This window comes from Mustela nigripes, chromosome 9, assembly GCF_022355385.1.
Source record: "Mustela nigripes isolate SB6536 chromosome 9, MUSNIG.SB6536, whole genome shotgun sequence".
Classification (NCBI taxonomy): Eukaryota; Metazoa; Chordata; class Mammalia; order Carnivora; family Mustelidae; genus Mustela; species Mustela nigripes.
The window spans coordinates 70,354,116-70,375,801 of NC_081565.1; positions in this window are offsets into that span (position 1 = coordinate 70,354,116).

The following is a 21,686-nucleotide window of genomic DNA, read 5'->3' on the forward strand; positions in this document are numbered from 1 at the left end:
TGCCTACCTGCCAATTAGATATATGTTAGAAATTACAACTTTAATTGCTATCTCTTAAATATTTTTCATATTTTCTATTTCTTTGTTTCTGTATTGAATTCTAGATCATCTTTTTCAGAAATATTTTCCAGTTCTACAATTTTCTCTCCAGTTGCATCTTCTATTAAATTTGTGTTTTTAATTTCAGTTGTTAACAGTTTTCATTTTGAGAAATTCTTTCTTTTTTTAAATTTTAGTAATTTAAAACAGTTTCTTATTCATATTTTCATTACCTTTTTAATGTATTTACGTATATTGAACATGTTTATGATAAGCTCTTAAGGGAAGTTTTTATACCATGTGGTTTGTACAGACACTTTTCTTCAACCCCTTCGGAAGTGATTTCAGATTTCTCTTTGGGGTTTCAGTTTTAGAAGGGGAAGAAAGTTAATGTCTTCCATCAAATCCCTCACCTTGTATATGCCTTTAGATAAATCTTCTATTCACAGTTTCCTGAAGGTCTTGAGAACCAAGGACAAAATCACCTGTATTAGGCAAATGCTGTCAGGGTAGAAGCTAGCTTCAGTGACAGGCTTATATCTGTGGATTCTTCTTCACTTTATTTTTGACCCTGAGTATTTCTTTCTTTCCAGATTGATAGCAGATTAAGACATTTTACAAAAAAATTCTTACTGTATATTTTAGCTATTTTCAGTAAGAAGATTGTTACTGGATAAATTGTGTCTCTTAAAATTCATATGTCACTTTAAGTTCATAAATTCTAACTCCTGGTACCTTAGAATGTGACTGTATTTGGTGATGAAGTCCTATGGGTGGCCAATTCATAATCCAATCATTATTCAGTCCAATATGAATTTGGATAAATCCTAACCCCCAGTATTTTAGAATGTGACTATATTTGGATGATGAAGTCCTATGGGTGGCCAATTCATAAGCCAATCACAATAATAATCCAATATGATTAATGTCTTTATAAGAAGACATTGGGACACAGACACACAGAGGGAATACCATGTGAAAACATCATGATTAAAAGAAGGTGACCATCTATAAGCCAAGAGAAGCCTTCAGAAGAAGCTAATTTTATTGACACCTTGGTTTTAGACTTGTTTGCTTCCAGAGCTGTGAAAAGACTTAAATTTCTGTTGGTCAAGCCACCCAAGTTGTTGTACTTTGTTACAGCAACCATAGAATCTTTCCATATATTTGAAATGGTGGTCTTTTTGCCTTTCTTTAAAATAGTCTCTAAAATAAAAGTTGACCATCACAGCACATCTCTGGAACCAAAAAAATCCAGAATATTCTATTTTTTGTTACATTTTAAAAGATCGTTTAAGTTAAATTTTGGGGCCATCAATATTATATTGTGTGTGTTTTTTAAAAGACTTTATTTATTTATTTGACAGACAGAGAGGTCACGAATAGGCAGAGAAGCAGGCAGGGGCAAGCACGCTCCCTGCTGAGCGAGAGCCCAATCTGGGCCTTGATCAGGGCCCTGAGATCATGACCTGAGCCAAAGTCAGAGGCTTAACCCACTGAGCCACCCAGGTGCCATATCTAATTGCTTCTTTTTAAAGATTTGACTTTTCTCTCTCCAAAGCCTGGTCAGATTGCGGATGGAATATTTAACTCTTTATACGGCAGTAATTTCAGAAATTCTCATCCCTATTCACTGATATTCAAAAAGTTTATGAAAGAGCCAAACCGGTTTGATGATTATTTGCATGCATTTCTCTGTCATCTGCAAAAATTTAGATGAAGGAGTAACAGGAATTGAGAGGAGTGTGATGATTCTAAGCATACTTTCTTCCCAGGATTTATCTAGTTCCCATTTGGGCTTAACTAGGAGATAAAGTAAATGTCTACAAAATTTCATCTATGTAATTTGAAATCTTTTTTTAAATTAAATTTTATTTTTTTCAGTGTTCCAAGATTCATTGTTTATGCATCAGACCCAGTGCAATTTGAAATCTTAATCATGAAGCCAGTACCTACCCCATAGCATCATGGAAGTCATATAATCTTTAGACAAGGGTCTTGTTCTTTCTCTTGCTCTCTCTCACTTTTTCTTATTCTATGCCAAGTTAGATGAAGACTTAACTCACTTGCTTTTATCTGTATCTTCTAATGTACAGCTTCATATAAATTGTGTTTCATTGTTAAACGTTACACATTCTCTCTTCTGACCTTTAGTGTATATATAAGATTTCTGAATCTCTTGGCAGTCTTGATCTTTCTTGATGATGGGGAATTTAGCCTGGGGTATGCGTTTAAGCTGAAAGGCATCTGCTAGAAATAATTTTCTCACTTAATTACTGAAATGGCCCTTCAAATGTAATTTGATATTAAATTCCTATACTATATTGTATGTTTCACTTTTTAAGAACACCAGCACAATGGACAAATGTTTTCCATCAAATATGTTTGATGACTAATATTTTGGTTTGCCAGTATAATGAAATGAGATTAGTGCTGCCAGATTTGCTTCCCCCCCCCTTCATTTTTGTTTAAAGAAATGACTGGTTAAATTACTAGGATTGGAGAAATGCAGCTGCTTTCTTTATGTGCTGCATAATTTTGCTTCCTTGATTTCCTGGTTTACTTGGCAAGGTTTCTAAGTCAATGTTTAAATAGGAAAATGTCCTGACCAGCTGAAAAACCCTTGTGGTTCCTAAATACATTTATAAAGCAACAGTTGATAATTTCCCAAATAAGACAGTATTATACTTGCTTGAAATGTGTAACTTATGCTTCTCTGGGGATCAGGGCATTTTAAAATTTTGAATTGTTTTCTTGGTTAGGGCTAATTGCTAGTGCTATCTTTTAGAATTTAAAGTCTAAGTAATATCAGCTTTAGTTAGAGAAATGACAACTTTCAAGATAAGCAGTTTTTTAAGAAGGCTTTATATCAGTTAGGAAGAAGCAGGATGTAGGGTAGAGGAAGTTTCTTATAGGAATTAAAGTTGATCATCTTTGACAGGCTAACATTTGTGAACTTTGTTCATTTCTATCTCCTTTAGATCCACAATAATAAACTTTCAACCAACATATTGGCCAAGACATTTCCATTTTGACAGCCAAATCAATTGGTTGTGCTGATAGAATATCTTTTTAGATGGAAGTTAGCCAAAGTTTTCTTTTTAACTGTGAAAGCAGACAATCCTGGCTAGCTTTAAAAAAGGAAGTTGCAACTACAAACTACTTGTTTTTCTCTACTGACGCAGGAGGGGCTGACTCTACCTTCAACTCTGCTCATTAATTTTGCCCCTTACCGTGCTTGGCAATTGGATATTAGAGTTTTTCCCTCTCTTGGAACTTTCTGCTGTCTCTGTCCTGATTAACTTGTGTCAAGGGGGAAATATGATCAGGTAATCTTGGCTTTGGCTATGTGACTCATCTGCTGGTTGGACAGAATCAGAAACAAGTGAAAATGTCTATTACTTTACTAGCTGTCTTTGCCAGGTTGCCTTAAGAGTGCTAGAAGGCTGTAAATAACCCTTGGCTTATACTTGAGTCCTCCTTCTTTTAGGTCAGACTCTTGGCTGATGTGCAAGCCTTGCTGTCAACATAGAATCATGAGCCTACCTTTAAACCCCTTGATACAAGAAGAGTTCTGCTTGATGGTCTCAGTTTCACTGAAGGTGATATGACCGCCTGCTTAGGCCACAGGATGTTCTGCACTGATGAGAGTCTAGGCTTGTTATGTGTGTCAGCTGTGGGCTTAGATAGAGCTTAGCAATTAAATTCCAGGAGAGGATTCACTGTGGAAACTATGTTGAGTATGAATACTCTTGAAAGTCCCTTAAGTCAGGGTTTTATTATATGACACTGTGTCCGTGTGAAAGAGTTCATGTTAGAGAAGGAAGAGCAAGAAGAGATGTACAATGAAAGGTGGCATGTATGTGGTTAAAAAAAAAAAAAAAAAGTTCTGGTGTAGTCCTAGTTCCCAACTATGTTTGGAGGCTTTCAGGCTTTGTGGGTGAGGGTTGGTATCAGACCACAGATATTGCATCTCGCTTTTTCACAACACAATTGAATAAGCACTGAATAATTGGGTGGCTTATGGTAAGCTATAATTATAGCCTATGGTTCCATTTGCAAGAGGAAAATATTTGGACCTGATTAGATGCCTAAAGCATCCAGTAAGTTACTAAAATATAAAAGTGACTTCAAAAGATGACGGTTAAAACTTTAATCCATGTCACAATAGAGAGTAAAATCAACAGCCAACTTTTTAAATTTTTTGCTTGTTCTTGGATCCTCATTATTTACCTATTTGGGTAAAGGTTAGTATTTGGAATATGAGAACTCAATGTTGAGGGAAGATATAGGCCTGTACCATTGCCACATGATGATAGCTAAATTTTATGTTCTATCAGGTACTATATAGAGGGATAGGTGTTGATTTACAAAACCTGTCAGTCATGATTCTTACATGCTTGTCCAACTTTCTCCCCGACACTGACTCCATCTCCTCTCATTCTGCTGCCCTAGTCCTCTGTCCCAGTTCTAACCTCTCATTCCTGAGCCCCGTCCCCTGTCATGTGTGGGAATTCCTGCGCCTGGTCATGGGAATTTCTTCCTGTCAGTAAGCTGGAACTGGAAGTCCTGACCAAGACCACTGCACCGCACAACTGCAGGAGGCGGCACTCATCTAGAGTACAGTGTGAATGGTTTTCCCTGGAGTTGTGCAAAACACCTGGCCTTGCTCTCACTTCTGGTTTCCTTTGGTGGCAGGGCAGTATGGAATGGGCCTGCCAGTACCCAGTGTCACTGCTACAGCTCAAGGAGGTGGCCCTGGCTTTCCTGGATGGAACTCAAATTTCCTGTTGATTAGTTTCTATTGAAGTCATTGTACTCTATGGTCTGGAGACATTATTGGGTAAAAAAGTATGTGGGAATCTATATGTACTTGTGTTTGGGCAGATGGGATCCAAGTTTCAAGCAACAAGTTTAGGATAGAAATTTTGGAACATCCCTCCTTGACAATGTGGTTGTTTCCTGTGTTAAATGCATCCAGTTGCTCTTCTGTGTGCTTGCTGTTTTCCCCCTTTAACTGGATTTTATTACTACTCCTATACAAAATAATAATTTACAGAAATGTATAAGTGTGACATTATCCTATATGCTGGTGTGTTGTGTTTTGGGGGCACATTTTCTTTCTCTTTTCCTTCCACCCTCCTTTCCTCCCTCCCTTCCTTCCTTGTTTTTTCCTTTCTTTCTCCCCCGACCTCTCTTCCCCCCCCCCCCCCCCCCCTCCCTTTTTCCTTTCCTTCTCCCCCCCCCCCTCTTCCCCCCCCCCCCCCCCACTTTTGGCTTGACTTACCTTTCCCTCTATTCTTCCCTTACCCCGAGTGATTTTCTCCCATAACTCCCTGAATCCCTTGAGAGCCCAACCCAGCAACCTTGTCCGTGTTCTCCTGTGTGTCTGTGCTTACACGATTATAGAGAAATACATGACGCATACATACTCCTACGTCGGCTCATGTAACCATATCGAAATATGGTTAATATTTCTCTTTCTTTTAAAAATATTATATTATATACCCTTTTCTGCATTTTGCTTTTTAAATCCCTAGGTATTTGTTCTTAACGGCTATGCAATAGTTTTGTGGTGTAGATAGATGAAAGCTACCCTGTGGATAGACATTCACTTTGTTTCCTGTATTGACAGTGTTGCAACAAACACTCTTGCTCATCTTTGCTCATATTTCTTGTGGTTAAGAGCACTCAGATAATGGTGCTTTCATTCACAAAGGTTGGATCCCTAGGAGTGACTTGGCTCTGTTGAAAAACACGAGGATTCTTAATTTAAATATAGATATTGCCAGGTTGTTTTCCTCACAGTCTTTATATTTCATTCATATTCTCACTAGCCATGTGGGGAAGTACTTTCCCCCCATATCCCTGGCAGGAATATGCATTATCAGACTTTTTTTCATTTTTGCCTAATATCTCCTTGTTATTTTAATTTTAATTTTCCGGACTGCTAGTTTATTGTAATGTATTTCTTGGTTTTGATTTTCCCTGAATTGCCTATGTTTCCCATCTTGCCCATATTTCTATGGGGTTGTTTTTCTATAAATTTAGGAGACAATAAGTATATTATAGATATAAATGCTCTGTTTCCCCGATTGCATGTGTTTTTTTTCTTTTTCAAACCGGTTTCTTATTTAATAGATAATTTTGCTATTTTCCTACACATTTGAAAAACATGGAACCAAATAGGTTTCTTTGTTTTTATAGTTTCTTAATCTCTAATTTCAGTTAAAAGGGTTTCCTCCACCTAGATTGTATAGCCTATAAATAGCTATATTTTCTTTTCATTCTAAAAAGATTTTATTTATTTATTTATTTATTTATTTATTTATTTATTTATATGAGAGAGAGAGAGAGAGAAAGGGAGAGGGAGAGCATGAGCGGGGGATGGGAAGGTGGGAGAGAGAGAGAAACAGATTTCCTACTGAGCATGGAGCCCAATGTGTGCGTGATCCCAGGATCCTGAGATCATGACCTGAGCCAAAGGCAGACGCTTCACCAGCTGAGTCACCCAGGTGCCCCAGTAGCTGTATTTTCTTATAGAACTGTATTGGGTTTTTTTGCCCTTAAATTCTTAATAAAACTAGTATTTTATTTTCTTTTTATTTATTTTAATATTTTATTTATTTGACAGGCAGAGATCACAAGTAGGTAGAGAGGCAGGCAGAGAGAGAGGGGGAAGCAGGCTCCCCCCTGAGCAGAGAGCCCGATGTGGGGCTCCATCCCAGATCATGACCTGAGCAGAAAGCAGAGACTTTAACCCACTGAGCCACCCAGGTACCCCTAAAACTAGTATTTTAAAAACAACCTCCTTTTTCTTTTCCTTTCCTTTCCTTTTCTTTTTTTATTAACATATAATGTATTATTAGCCCCAGGGGTATAGGTCTGTGAATTGGCAGGTTTACACTTCACAGCACTCACCATAGCACATACCTTCCCCAGTGTCCATAACCCAACCACCCTCCCCCTGCCAACCCTCTCCTCCACCCCCCTCCCCCTGGCAACCCTCAGTTTGTTTTGTGAGATTAAGAATCTCTTATGGTTTGTCTCCCTCCTGATCCCATCTTGTTTCATTTATTCCTTTCCTACCCCCAAACCCCGCATGTTGCCTCTCAACTTCCTCATATCAGGGAGATCATATGATAATTATCTTTCTCCTATTGACTTATTTTGCTAAGCATAGTACTCTCTAGTCCCATCCATGTTGTCGCAAATGGCAAGATTTCATTTCTTTTGATGGCTGCATAGTATTCCATTGTGTGTGTGTGTACACACACACACACACACACACACACCCCATATCTTCTTTATCCATTCCTCTGTTGATGGACATCTAGGTTCTTTCCATACTTTGGCACTTGTGGACATTGTTGCTATAAATATTTGGGTGCATGTACCCCTTCGGATCACTACATTTGTATCTTTAGGGTAAATACCCAGTAGTGCGATTGCTGGGCCATAGGGTAGCTCTATTTTCAACTTTTTGAGGAATCTCTATGCCGTTTTCCAGAGTGGTTGCACCAGCTTGCATTCCCACCAACACCGTAGGAGGGTTCCCCTTTCTCTGCATCCTTACCAGCATCTGTTATTCCCTGACTTGTTAATTTTAGCCATTCTGGTGTGAGGTGGTATCTCATTGTGGTTTTGATATGTATTTCTCTGATGCCGAGTGATGTTGAGCACTGTTTCATGTGTCTGTTGGCCATCTGGATGTCTTCTTTGCAGAAATGTCTGTTCATATCTTCTGCCCATTTCTTGATTGGATTCTTTGTTCTTTGGGTGTTGAATTGGATAAGTTCTTTATAGACTTTGGATACTAGCACTTTATCTGATATGTCATTTGCAAATATCTTCTCCCATTCTGTCAGTTGTCTTTTGTTTTTTTGGACTGTTTCCTTTGCTGTGCAAAAGCTTTTGATCTTGATGAAGTCCCAATAATTCATTTTTGCCCTTGCTTCCCTTGCCTTTGGCGATGTTCCTAGGAAGAAGTTCCTATGGCTGAGGTCGAAGAGGCCTGTGTTCTCCTCAAGGATTTTGATAGATTCCTTTCTCACATTGAGGTCCTTCATCCATTTTGAGTCTATTTTTGTGTGTGGTGTAAGGAAATGGTCCAGTTTCATTTTTCTGCATGTGGCTGTCCAATTTTCCTAACACCGTTTGTTGAAGAGACTGTCTTTTTTCCATTGGATATTCTTTCCTTCTTTGTCAAAGATTAGTTGACCATAGAGTTGGGGTCTATTTCTGGGCTTTCTATTCTGTTCCACTGATCTATGTGTCTGTTTTTGGCCAGTACCATGTTGTCTTGATGATGACAGCTTTGTAATAGAGCTTGAAGTCTGGAATTGTGATGCCACCAACTTTCATCCTCCTTTTTCATTGAATTAAAATAGTATATCTGTGCCATTAAATTTTCCAATATGTTGGCACCAATTTTGGTTTTCTATTCCATACCAATGATCTTTTGTTCCTAGGCCAATACCGTATAGACTTAATCACAGCTGGCTTCATAGAAACATGTAATATCAGGTAGAGCAAGTCTCCCCTAGCCATTCTTCCATTTTAAAAACTTGATTGTTTTCTGGAATTTATTTCTTCCAGAGAAGTTTTAAGATAATTTTATCCAATTACCAAAAACTCCTTAAACTATGCATTTATATATGTATGTATATGTATATACCTGTGTGTTTTATGAGCATGCATGTATGTCTGTATATAACCTATAATATGTATTTCATGTATTTTATATATATAATCTATAATAACATTTTCTGTTGTTTTTCTTATATAATTTTTAAAGATTTTATTTACTTATTTGAGAGAGAGAGAATGAGCAATGGGAAGGGGCAGGGAGAGAGAGAGAGAAGCAGACTCCCTGCTGAACAGGAAGCCTGACACTGGCTCTATCCCAGCACTGGGAGTACATGATTTGAGCTGAAGGCAGATGCTGGACTGACTGAGCCACCCAGGCACTCCTTTTGTCGGTTTTTGATAGGAGGCTTTGGTACTTTTAAATGGTGTCCTTTAATTCCCCTTTTGCTTGTAATTCTTAATAAGAATGGCATTTGAATTTGAGGAAATCAGTTTACAGCATACTCAATATGACCATTGCTTTTCCTCCTTTAATAATCAGTGCAATTCATTTTGTTGATCTGCATTCCCTGATAATGATCTGCCCATGCATCTTTGAAATAAACCCTTCTGGGACATAGTGGCTTATTCATTTTCTAAAAATCTGGATTCTGATAATATTTTATTTGGAAATTGTGCATTTTAATTAAGAAGAATGTTTTCTTTTTTTGTGCTGTCTTTACCAGGTTTTGAAGGAAAAGTTATACAGGATTCATAAAATGACTTGGAAGAACTCTATTTTTCTGTGACCTGGATTAGTTGATTTAACAGTATTTTATTTAAAAACTTAACACGTAGTGAGTTTGAGTTTTGGTGTACAGGTCCTATGAATCATAGCACTTGTAACCACAACTACAATCAGGGTATGGAACAATGTCATCATTCCAAAAACTCTCTTGCAAATCCTTCTGCTAGCCCCCACTAGCCCTTAGTAAACACTGATTGTTCTCCATCTGCTAGCCCAACTGCCAACCCCTGGTAAACACTGATTGTTCTCCATCACTATAAGTGGAGTATTTTCAAGAATGTCATATAATGGAATCAGAATATATAATCTTTTGAGACTGGCTTCTCTGAGATTGGCTTCTTTTCCTCAGCATAATGCCTTTGAAATTCATCCATGTTGCTGTGTGAATCAGTAGTTTGCTTGTTTATTCATTCAGCTGCTGAAGGACTTTTGGGTTGTTTCCAATTGTTGATGATTATGAATAGAGCTACTGTAAACATTCCTGTACAGGTTTTTTGTGTGAACTTAAGTTTTAATTTCTCTTGGATAAATACTTAAGTATTTAAGTATGTATAGTTACATGTACAGTTAAACACCAAAAAACTGTTTTCCAGAGGAACTGTGTCAGTTCACATTTCCATAACAGTGTGTGAGAGCTCCAGTTGTTCAGCATTCTTGCCAGGACTTGATATTCTCAGTATTTTTAATTTTAGTCAATCTAATAGGTGTCCAGTAGTATATTATTAGAGTTTTATTTTATATTTCCCTAATGGCCAGTGACATTAACATCTTTTAATCTGCTTATTTGTCATCTATATATCTTCTTTGGTGAAGTGTCTATTCAATTCTTTTGCCCATTTTAGAATTGGGTTGTTTCCTTACATGAGTTTTTAGAGTTCTTTATATACTTTGGTTAGAAGTACTATTTGGTTGAGTGGTTTGCCAATATTTTATCTCTGTCCATGGCTTGTCTTTTTAATCTCCTAACAATGTCTTTCAAAGAGCAAAAATTTTAATTTTTTTTTAAATTTTGACTAAGTCTAATTTATTTTAATTTTATGGATGTGTTTTTGGTGTCATATCCATGAACTCTTTTCTTAACTCCAGATCATTTTCTGTTATGTTTTATTCTACAAATTTTGAAAAAATAATTTGATTCTTAGACTCAGCCTCAAACTACTACATAAGAATTTGCTTTTAATCAGGACTTCCATGTGATTTCCTTGCACATAAAACTTTGAGAAGCTTGTGCTGTTACATTTTTTTCTATTCCTAAATCCATGTAGCGCTCCTGAGTTCTTCTTTTTTACTAGCATCTCTGAAGATTTTCTTAGTGATCCTGTCTTGATTTCAGTCTCAAATATTTCCCTTATTGCTATTCTACCCTATCTCCCATGGAATATGAAGGCACGTGTAGGATGATATTACTCTTTCCTTTCATTATGATAAAAATGTATCTTCATCATGATAAGTATATCTTTAATTTCCATCCCTGGAAACTGCTAACTATCAGTTTGTTCTCTATATTTGAGAGTCTGTTTCTTGATTTCTCTCTCTTTTTTCGTTTTGCTCATTTATTTTGTTTCTTAAATTCTACCTATGAGTGAGATTATGTGGTATTTGTCTTTATCTGAGTGCCTTATTTTACTTAGCATTATACTCTCTAGCTCCATTCATGTTGTTGCAAATGGAAAGATTTCATTTTTTTATATGGATGACTAGTATTCCATCATAGGATATATATATCTCACATTTTTTTTAAAGTAAGTTCCATGTCCAACATGGGGCTTGAATTTATGACTGTAAGATCAAAAATCCCATGTCTTACTGATGGAGACAGCCAGGGACCCCATCACACTTTTTTTTAATCCATTCATTATCCATTGATTGAGGGACATTTGGCTGCTTCCATGGATTGGCTATTGTAAATAATGTTGCAGTAGACATAAGGTGCATGTATACCTTCGAATTAGCATTTTTATAGTTTTGGGGTAAATAATATTGAGATTCCTGGATCATAGGGAGAGTTCTATTTTTAACTTCTTAAGGAAACTCCATACTGTTTTCCCCAGTGGCTGCACCAGTTTGCATTCCCACAGACAGTGTAAAAGAGTCCCTATTTCTCCCCATCCTTGCCAAGACTTGTGTCTTGGGTTTTTAGGCATTCTGACAGGTGTAAGGTGATATCTCATTGTAGCTTTGATTTGCATTTCTCTGATGATGAGTAATGTTGAGTATCTTTTGATGTGTCTGTTGACCATCTATCTGTAAGTCTTCTTTGAAGAAACATCTGTTCATATCTTCTGCCCATTCTTTAAGTGGATTGTTTTTTGGGTATTGAGTTGTATCAGTTCTTTATATATTTGGGATACTAAACCTTCATCAGATATGTCATTTGCAAATATCTCCTCCTCGTTCAGTAGTTTTGCCTTTTAGTTTTGTTAATTATTTCCTCTGCTGTGCAGAAACTTTTTATTTTGATGTGGTCCCAATAGTTTATTTTTGCTTTTATTTCCCGTCCCTCAGGAGGCATGTCTAGAAAATGTTGCTATAGCCAGTGTCAGAGTGATTACTGCCTATACTCTCTTGAAAGATAATTATGGTTTCAGGTCTCACATTTAAATATTTGATCCATTTTGAATTTATTTTTATTTGTTCTGAGAAAAAAAAAGAGTCCATTACCATTTTTTTCTCCCTGCATGTAGCTGTCCAGTTTTTCCAACACCCTTTTTTGAAGAGACTGTCTTTTTCCCATTGTATTCATTCCTCCTTTGTTGAAGTTTACTTGACCAAATAATTATGGATTTTTGGATTTATTTCTGGTTTTTCTATTCTATTCCAATGATCTGTATATCTGTTTTTATGCCAGTACCATACAGTTTTAATTGCTACCACTTTGTAATATAACTTGAAATCTGGAATTGTGATACCTCTAATTTTGTTTTTCTTTTTCCAGGTTGCTTTGGCTAGTCAAGGTCTTTTGTGGTTCCATACAAATTTTAGGATTGTTCTAGTTCTGTACAAAATGCTGTTGGTATTTTGATAGGGATTGCATTAAATCTACTGACTGCTTTGAGTAGTATAGACATTTTAACAATATTTGTTTTTCTATGTCATGAACATGGAATGTATTTCCATTTCTTTGTGTCATCTTGAATTTCTTTCATCAGTGTTTTATAGTTTTCAGAGTATAGGTTTTTTACCTCTTTGGTTAAGTTTATTCCTCGATATTTTACTATTTTTGGTGCAGTTATAAATGGGATTCTTTTTTTTTTTTTATAAATGGGATTCTTTACTTAATTTCACTTTCTGCTGCTTCATTATTAGTATAACAGTGCAACAGATTTCTGTACATTGATTTTGGATTTTTTTGTGTGTTTGTGTTAAATCTGTGTATCAGTTTGGGAAGAATTGACATCTTTAGTGTGTTGAGCCTTCCTGTTCATGTATATAGTGTGCCTTTACATTTATTTAGGTCTTCTTTTATTTCTTTCGTCAGGATCTTGTTGTTTCATCATACAAATCCAGTGCATTTTTTTTAGATTTATACCTTTGTAGTTCATCTTTTATAGCTATTATAAGTGATATATTTTTTTAAATGTAAGTTTCCAGTTGTCCATTATTAACATATAAGAAACCAACCCCCCCACCTTTTTTTTCCCCCCCACCCTTTTTTTTAGTAAGGGAGAATGAGACATTCCTCAGAGGTCCAGAATTATACTAGGCTGTTTGTTCTAAGTGTGTTTTTTTTCCTGACAACCTGGCTTGGCATTCATGAAGTCTAGATTTAATTAATTAATTAATGTATTTTTTAACCTTAAGGAAATAGTCTATCATCTGTTAAATTATATCCTTGTTTTAATTTTGTGTCTTCACTTTCTAAATCTGTACTTTTGATACCTTAAGTCTCTTTACCGTTTTCCTCAGAATTTTCATGATTTCATTATTTTAACCCCTTTATATATTTTAAGTTACTTCTTTCATTTGAACTCTCATGACCTAATTTTTGTTTCAGTGATAACTGCACTGTTTAGTAAGAATATCTTTTTCTTTTCCTCCCCGATCATAATCTTTGATGCTGTATTTGAATTGTCTTTTGTGTTTCTGTTGAATTTATCATTTGTCTGTCTTAGAAGCTCTATTCTCTGTGCCTGAACATTTTCTGTTTAGACTGGTCTTTATCTGTCTTCCAGCTGGCTTCTGTTTTTGTTGGATTCCTGGAGCTCAGGTGTTAGTGAGGTATGCTAAGTGTTGAGAGAGTCCTCAGATAAGTTTAGGAAGAAGTGGTCTCTTCTGTGCAGTATTGGCATAGAAGCAAGTAGATATGAGCTCACTGTGGAGGGACTGGATGGAAGAAGCCTCTGGGTACTTAAAAGATTCTCTGTATTTTGAAGGAAAGGAAGGACTGGGTCCAGCCATGTGCTCCTTCTTGGCCTGTTAGGGCTGATGAAATCAGGTTCTTCCCTGAGAGTTGATCTTGACCTTTAGTGGGAATACACAGATCTCTGCAGTCCAGAGTGGTCTCTCTATATCCCGCCTCTTTTTATGACATTCACCCTCGGGTCTAGGCTCAGGTGCTTAAGTAGTATAAGAGGGAGACATCCTGCATCTAGTCCTCCATTAGGAATTCCACAGAACCCAAGGGTTTATTTACTACTGGTGGCTCCTAGGCCTGAGCAGCTATTCAGTGCAGAAAGAATAAAGTCAGTGTGGGGGAGGAGAGAGTTATAATCAAGCCTCATCTTCGTGGAGTCACCTGCTAGCTTCCTCTTCTCCATGATAACTGTGCAAACTTCTGTAGGGTTTGGGGGTTTAGTTGTACCCTAAAAAATATACTTTATTTTTCTTCATATTACCATCTATTTTCATTCAAATTAACAGTATTAAACATCAGAATTGATATTTAACCTATTGAAACATTAAAAAGCCTAAACAAAGATAGTAATGGTTATCTGAAACCAAATTTAGAAGGTTTAAGTCAAGAAAATTGTTATAAATTAAACCAGTTACCAATTATAGACTCATTTTGGCTTTCCTTGTGATTTAGCGTATTTGTAATGTTCCTAAAACAGAATATTCATGTATTCTGAATGCATAATACATGAATATTAATATGTATTAATAGTAAAAATGCCTCAGTCTAGTAAAAGCAAACCATATGTGTGTATGTGTATAAGTAATAGTGATTAAAAGGTCACATTAGAACTTCCTTCTCCCTTAGAAAGTAAACAACCTTGCTTTGTATAGAACTAATCTAAGGACAAAAGGAGAAGAGCTTTGATTTTTTTTTTTTTTTTATCCCTTGTGACCTTTTAATGACCTTTGGATGCCAACTATAGTTAAAGAATATTCTGAAGGTTAAAGTGAGAAATTCCTTGGGGAGATTTTTCGGGTATGTTTTTGTTAAGTGTTCAACATCACTGAGTTCTCAGATCTAACATATTTTCATGAAACAGGACACATACTCTAAATGCAGGTGTATTCTTTTAACTGCAAGTATTTATTTAACGAATTTCCTCTCAAGTCTTCTGGTGTCAGACACAGCATGACAGTAGTTAAGGATCTGTCACCGTTCCCATTAAAAACCTTATTGTTTAGGCTTTGCTTCCTTGACTGTTTCAAATTACATCTAGCTGAAACTTGCCAAAGAAGTTGTCAGCTTAGATATGACTTTGATTTTGAAAAACTGTTGAAAATAGGAAAGCCATTTATAGTGACAGAAAAAAGAGAATTTGGCTGGCATCAAATGTCTTTTCTTGCTGAAATATACTTGTTCATGAAGTTTTCTAAACAATTGCAGTACGGATTAGTACATTTTGACACTTTAAAAATAAGCATGCTTTAAAATAGGGTAGATAATTAACTGGAAAAATATATGTCTCCATGTATATTAGAAATGTTTCCTGGCTTTATTTTACCATGAGTGTCCAATATGTCACTATGATAAGAATCAAATGGCGAGATTCTATTTATACAGAAAAAGAATCAAGAGCATCTCCAGAAACGTCTCACACAAAAGGAACATTTGCATAAGAATATGCATCTTCCTCTCTTTGATATATTCAGGGAATTAGGTTAAAACTATAGTTCTTGTGTATGATGCTTAGATTCAGAATTTAGTAAATAGGTTAATTAGTAATTAGATCTCACAAGACAAGATTTTTCTGAATTGTGAAAATTGTTCAGAGAGATAAAGAGGTGGGGGAAGTGGAAGAGAAATTAACAGTCATAGAGGAAAGAAGTAAAAGCCCCAGCATTTATGTAATGAGCTCCAGAAGAGAATAGAGAATAGGAAATGGGTTACTATTTGAAGAGATTATCGCTGAACATTTTTTAGAATTGAAAGACAGGCGTGGTTTCTCCAACACAACAAGCAACATTAAATTACAAGCAGAATTTGATAAACAAATTCGTACCTAGAAAATCTTAAAATGACCTGAAAAAAGAAGCCAGATTGTTATTCCTTTCCAGCTAATTGTACTCATAGGCTCCTCACAGCAAAAAGTAGATGCCAGATATTAATTAAATAATTTTTTCAGTGTCCTGTGAAAGCACAAGCTGGGTTTCTATTCCCAGCCAAAATGTTGGTCAAGAAAGAGTGTAAAATATAGGCAAATGTAGGTATACAAAGACTGAGAGTTTATTATTTATAGAGTGTATTATTCATTTATCATTCTTTCTGCTGAAAGAACCGCTGATATATTTTACTTCAGTAAGAAGCAGGTTGAATCAAAAGGAAAAAGTGGGAGGCAAATAAAAGAGGAAAACCTGCTGGTAAATGCAAACGAGGAGTGACTGCCCCTGGAGCCCTTCAACAGCAGCAAAATGAAGGAGGGGGCTGTCTGAGTCAGAGCCATGCGAAGGTTCTCTTCTGTTTGGAGGAATGAAGATTTTGATTAAAAATAACATTTGCTAAAATTGTTAAAAATGTAAGGGCAACCATAGAAAGAATCAAAATAGGATTAGGAAGTGGAGCCAAACCAACCTCTGAACTATGTGATAATCTGTAGTTTAAGGATACAGTTTTCGGTCCTGACCTCCATATGGAGGATATGGAGGCTGGGGTGACTCTAGTTCCCTCATTAAAACAGAAACTAACCTGATTGATTCTTTGTTTTCATGCAAAAGAAGCTCCAGGCAAAGTTAAGAATGTAGGCACTCTTGTCAGTTTTCTGTACACACATGCTGAGGGTTAGGAAGATATTTTTTTAAACTCAATTTGACTGAAGGAATGTGGGGTTGCTTTGGAGAAGAGAAAGGAAATGCTCAAAAAAATGAAGTGTCTCTAAAATGACAGCTATGAGACTAGTTACTATTTATTATCTACATATGCCAGACATAAGCTAATTACATTAGCTTATTTAATTCAAAAAACCACCATGCACTTTAGATACTATCAACCCCATTTTGAAGATGTGGCCATGTAACAGCTTGTAAATGGCAACCCTGAATTTGAGCCCAGGCACCTTCGATTCTATGTCTTCATTTTCTCCAGATCCATTATGCTATATCTTCTATGATATTCTCACATCTTGTCCAAATGTCTGCTGTATCTTGACCTTTGGAAACTAAGGGAGAAATCAGTATACACAGCAGGATATAGTTTAACATTCTTCAGAAGTGTTTTTATTTTGTGTTTATATGTTTCATTTTCAGTCTTTGATGCACCTACTATGTAATGTAGAATGAAAAGAATATAAAATAGAGCTTGTCCAGAGTGGACTAAATAGTAGTTCTGCTAAACATATTAGTGGATTTTATTATTTTTTAAAGATTTTATTTATTTATCAAGCAGGCGGAGAGAGAGAAGGGGAAGCAGGCTCCCTGCTGAGCAGAGAGCCCAACATGGGGCCGGATTATGGGACCTGATCCTGGGACCCTGGGACCATGACCTGAGCCAAAGGCAGAGGCTTTAACCCACTGAGCCACCCAGGTACCCTTATTAGTGGATTTTAAAAAGGCATTCTGTACTGCTCTTTGGTACATGCTTTTTTTTTTTTTTGGGGGGGGGGGGGGGCGGTGGGCAGATAGTGGTTGATGGCTAGTAACTTCTCCAGGAGGGGAGATTGAACTAAAGTGATTTAAAAACACATATAAAAATTATGTTATGGTAAACCAAATTATAAATAGGCAATAGCTCATTAAAATCTAAAGGAAAAGTTTCTTCTGTTCAAGAGGGTAATGTTATGTGGCTCCTGCCTATCTCCAAATGCTGGAGGTTAGAAGATACTTTTTGCTTGTGTGTTCTAACCAACATAGAGACGGGTTAAATTGTTTGGATATCTTAATGTTCCGCAAGCTGCTGTTGAGAAAACCATAAAACATGGGAGAAAACTTTGTCCATGTGAATCAGTTGCTACCTAAGAGAGAGGCCTTGGGGCCTCTTAGATGCATCAGCCATATTCTGATGCCAGAACACATGTGAATTGTACTCAGAATTTGGCTTCCCATGTAGATTTCACCACAGGGAAGAATATACTGAGCAACATTCTGGCTGTTACGTTAGTCTCTTATGAATTTGAATTATGTACTTCTGTTTTTGAGAAATGAATCTTTGCTTGGGATAATCACAAAATCCAATTTCTGAGCCTTTAAATCTGAAGCCCCCATTTCTGGATTGGGATACCCCCTTCTGAGGCCTCTTGGCAGCCAGCCATTTTAGCTCTCCCTAGTGATGACCATTCTCTGCCCACACCCCTTCAATGTACACAATTCTTCTGGCTCATTTGTGTTTTATTATTGTTATTTCATTTGTTCTCTGTGTGTGTTCACATTTCTCCAGTATTGAGATTGTTATATTTAGCCTTACTTTCTCTGATTGTTGGGAGATTTCTGGAAGCAACTCTTGTGGGTAAATTAAAAAGAGCATGATGTACCTTAGAAACAAAGAAAAACTTAAATGGGAAACCTAAAGCAAAACAAAAATCACTTAACCTTTATAATATGAACCTAAATTCTGTAACTGAAGTGTGTGTGACAGCACAACTTTTTAATCCTCCTGTGGCATATGTGTGTTGCTTTTAGTTTTGGAGGGCTAGGGGTTGTGTATTTACCTTAAAGTTTGCTCTTTTTGTTTTTTTAAGATTTTATTTATTTATTTGAAAGAGAGATAGAGATCACAATTAGGCAGAGAGACAGGCAAAGGGAGAGGGGAAGCAGGCTTCCAGGACCCTGGGATCATCACCTGAGCTGAAGGCAGAGGCTTAACCCACTGAGCCACCCAGGTACCCCAAAGTTTGCTCTTTTAATGTATCTCTTTTAGAATCTTCAGAGTCCTAAAAAATTGGGATCTAACCTTTGGGTTAATGTGTGTGAAACCGTAAGATTTCTACTGTGCAATCACTTGGTCAGTTGGAACTGACTAATAATGGATTAGAAAAATAATGTAGCAGAATCATATAACATTTATTTTGAAAAGAGCATGATGTAAAAAAAAATTGAGAAACACATAATATGGAAAATAAAATACTGACTTCCTGTCAGTACTTTGTAAAGTACATGTACTTTGGGGTGATTACCACTGAAGCTTTCATCTCTAAGTCTATACCATCACACAAAGTAGATCTAGGGATCAGAGAACATGGAAATTCAGACAAAATGGTAATGATTCAAGTTTCTAAGGGAGAAAGATGAGTTACATTACGTTTGCTCAGAAAAATCTTTCTCTTTTTTTCCTTTGGGGTGTGGTGGTTTCTAGAGGGCACATTTTCATCCCTGTTGCATTGTCGGTAAACTCACATTATACAAATAATGAAAACAATTATACTACCACAGTGACAGAGCTCTCTACCATGAAGAACCAAAGGTCAAGAAAAAGCAAGGCCTCCAATATGAATTTTACTTCCTTTTTTGGCTTTCCATCTTATACTTCCTGCCTGGATCACACGATGAGGTTTCTTGATTTTTACCTTACAGTGGGTGTTGGCTGTCTGAGCTTCCTCTCCTTTTCAACAATATGGGGGTAATAGCATCCACATCCAAGCTCTTGAGGGTCAGGTGGGTCAATATATCCAAGGCATTTAGAGTAGCCCCTGGTAGGTAGAAAGCATTCAAAAGTTTCTCCACCACTTTGTCACATCACCTTGTCATCAAATGACAACTCATTTGGAAAAAAAAAAAGAAACCTGGTTTCTTTCTAAAGTTTGGAAAATAGACCGAGTTAACTTCAGTATATTTCTTCTTTTCACATACCTGGCATATTTGTTTGTGAGAAGATGCCATAGCAAAGTACCACAGATTAGGTAGCTTAGACAACAGAAATTAATTTTCTAACAGTTCTGGTAGCTGGAAGTCCAAGATCGAGATGTTGGCTGGTTTGGGTTCTCCTAAAGCCTCTCTCCTTGGCTTGCAGATGATCAGCTTCTTGCTATGTCCTCAGGTTTTTTTCTCCTTGTGCACCCATCTCTGGCATGTCCCCCCCCCCCTTACAGTGACACCATTCCTATTGGAATGGGGTCCTGTGCATATGATCTCATTTAACCTTAATTACCTCTTTAATGGCCCTATCTCAAAAACATGGGGGATTAGAGGGTAACATATAATTTTTAGGGGACATAGTTCAGTCCATAAGACCCTATAAGATATTTTAAGACTTGCATTTAGGTGAAGTTTGGTTACGATTACCATGAATGGACTTTAACCTTTGTGAAGATGTTTGCAGGTTAGATTTTAGCCTCAATGAAGGTAGACACAATGCTCTGAAAGTTGAGATTTAGCTCTGTGCAGTCACCCCTCTTATGCCTGCTCCTGGATACTCCTGTGTTGAAAGGAGTTTCTTTTCTTTTTTCTTTTCTTTTCTATTCTTTTCTTTTCTTTTCATTCTTTCCTTCCTTCCTTCCTTTTTTCTTTTTTTTTGGGGGAGTCATGCAGTGAAGTGTAGACAGTGCCATTAGGGTGCCAGACTGAGTACCAGAGTATAATCAGACCCCCATCCAGGGCTCAAAGGAATCATGAGTATTTACTGTCCTATGAGGATTCACTTTAGGAAGTAGGCAAAGTAAGTAATTTGAGTGGACATTGATTAAGTTCTGGGTCCTTTCTATGACTATAACTGTTGGCTGCATGTTTGGCAAGCTGGAAGTTCAATTTATTTACTTTTGCCAGTGACACTATTGATAGGTGGAGCTAGAAGTTTGCATGGAAATGGGTAAGCCAGTTAACATAAGTAGCTCATAAGTTCCCAAGATGCATGGTTTGCCAGTTAGGTGTAAATTGAGGTGATCCTGACCAAGGCCCATTAGACTCTGAGATGAGGTCACTCAGAGAATATAAAGAGGTGAGACTGATGGCCTGGCTCCCATTCCAAATTACATCATCGAGAGAAAATGATTTTGTGTCTGGGAGGCAGTGGGGCCAGGATTCATTTGAGCAAGTCCCTCAGAAGGCATGCTGGGATTTGGAGACTGGCTGTGTGAGGGAGGCTGAGGAGTTGTGTCTCTGGGTGGCAGGCGTGGTTTGGTCTGGGGCACCACTGGGTTAGGTAGCACTGAGAGGAGTGTCATTATCCCTTCATTTCACAGGGCGCTGTGGCAGCCATATTTATTCAGATGCCACTATCTTTGCTGTGTGTGAAGGCCCTCGGGTTTCCCAGAGTTAGCTGTCACACCAGGTTTCCAGATTGGCAATGTGGAGCTCATTTAGAATGAGCAGCTTCTGATGGGGGCTAGAGGGCAGTGCCTGAGCTCTGGCGTCAGTGGGGAAGGTGGGAGGTAAGACTGACTCAATAAATACTAGTCAGCTTAGGGAACTTCTTAGAAGAGGAAAGGCCATTCTGTGGTCTAGGCGTGTGGGATTGTGCTGGAACACTCTGAGAGGATTACTAAAATCCAAAATGCCACCTTCCATGGAGAGGTGGGTATATACATTGAGTCAGAAGTGTGCCTGGCCCAGTCTCTACCCTGCTCTCAGTGGTCTTTCAAAAACATAACTGATCATGTCATTCCAGATCTTTCACTGGTTCCCAATTCCTGTGCTCCAGAATGGAATCATCATACCTTTGCCTGGTGTGCAAGCTCTGGCATAATCTGGCCCTTGCTCACCTTTTGTCCAGTATCGTTGTTATTGGCTCCTTCTACACTCCTGCCAAAAGCCGTCTGTACACTTACTGAGGCTCTTTCCTTATGTCCCAGCCTCCTAACCAAATTCCTATTTACCTGACATGATGTAAGTCAAGGATCTTCTGGAGACACCTCAGAAGATTAATCACACTTACCTACATTTGATTCAGTATTCATACTTAAGTTACAGTATTTACCTAATTTTGTCATTGTCATTCATATCCTTTTTTACTGAA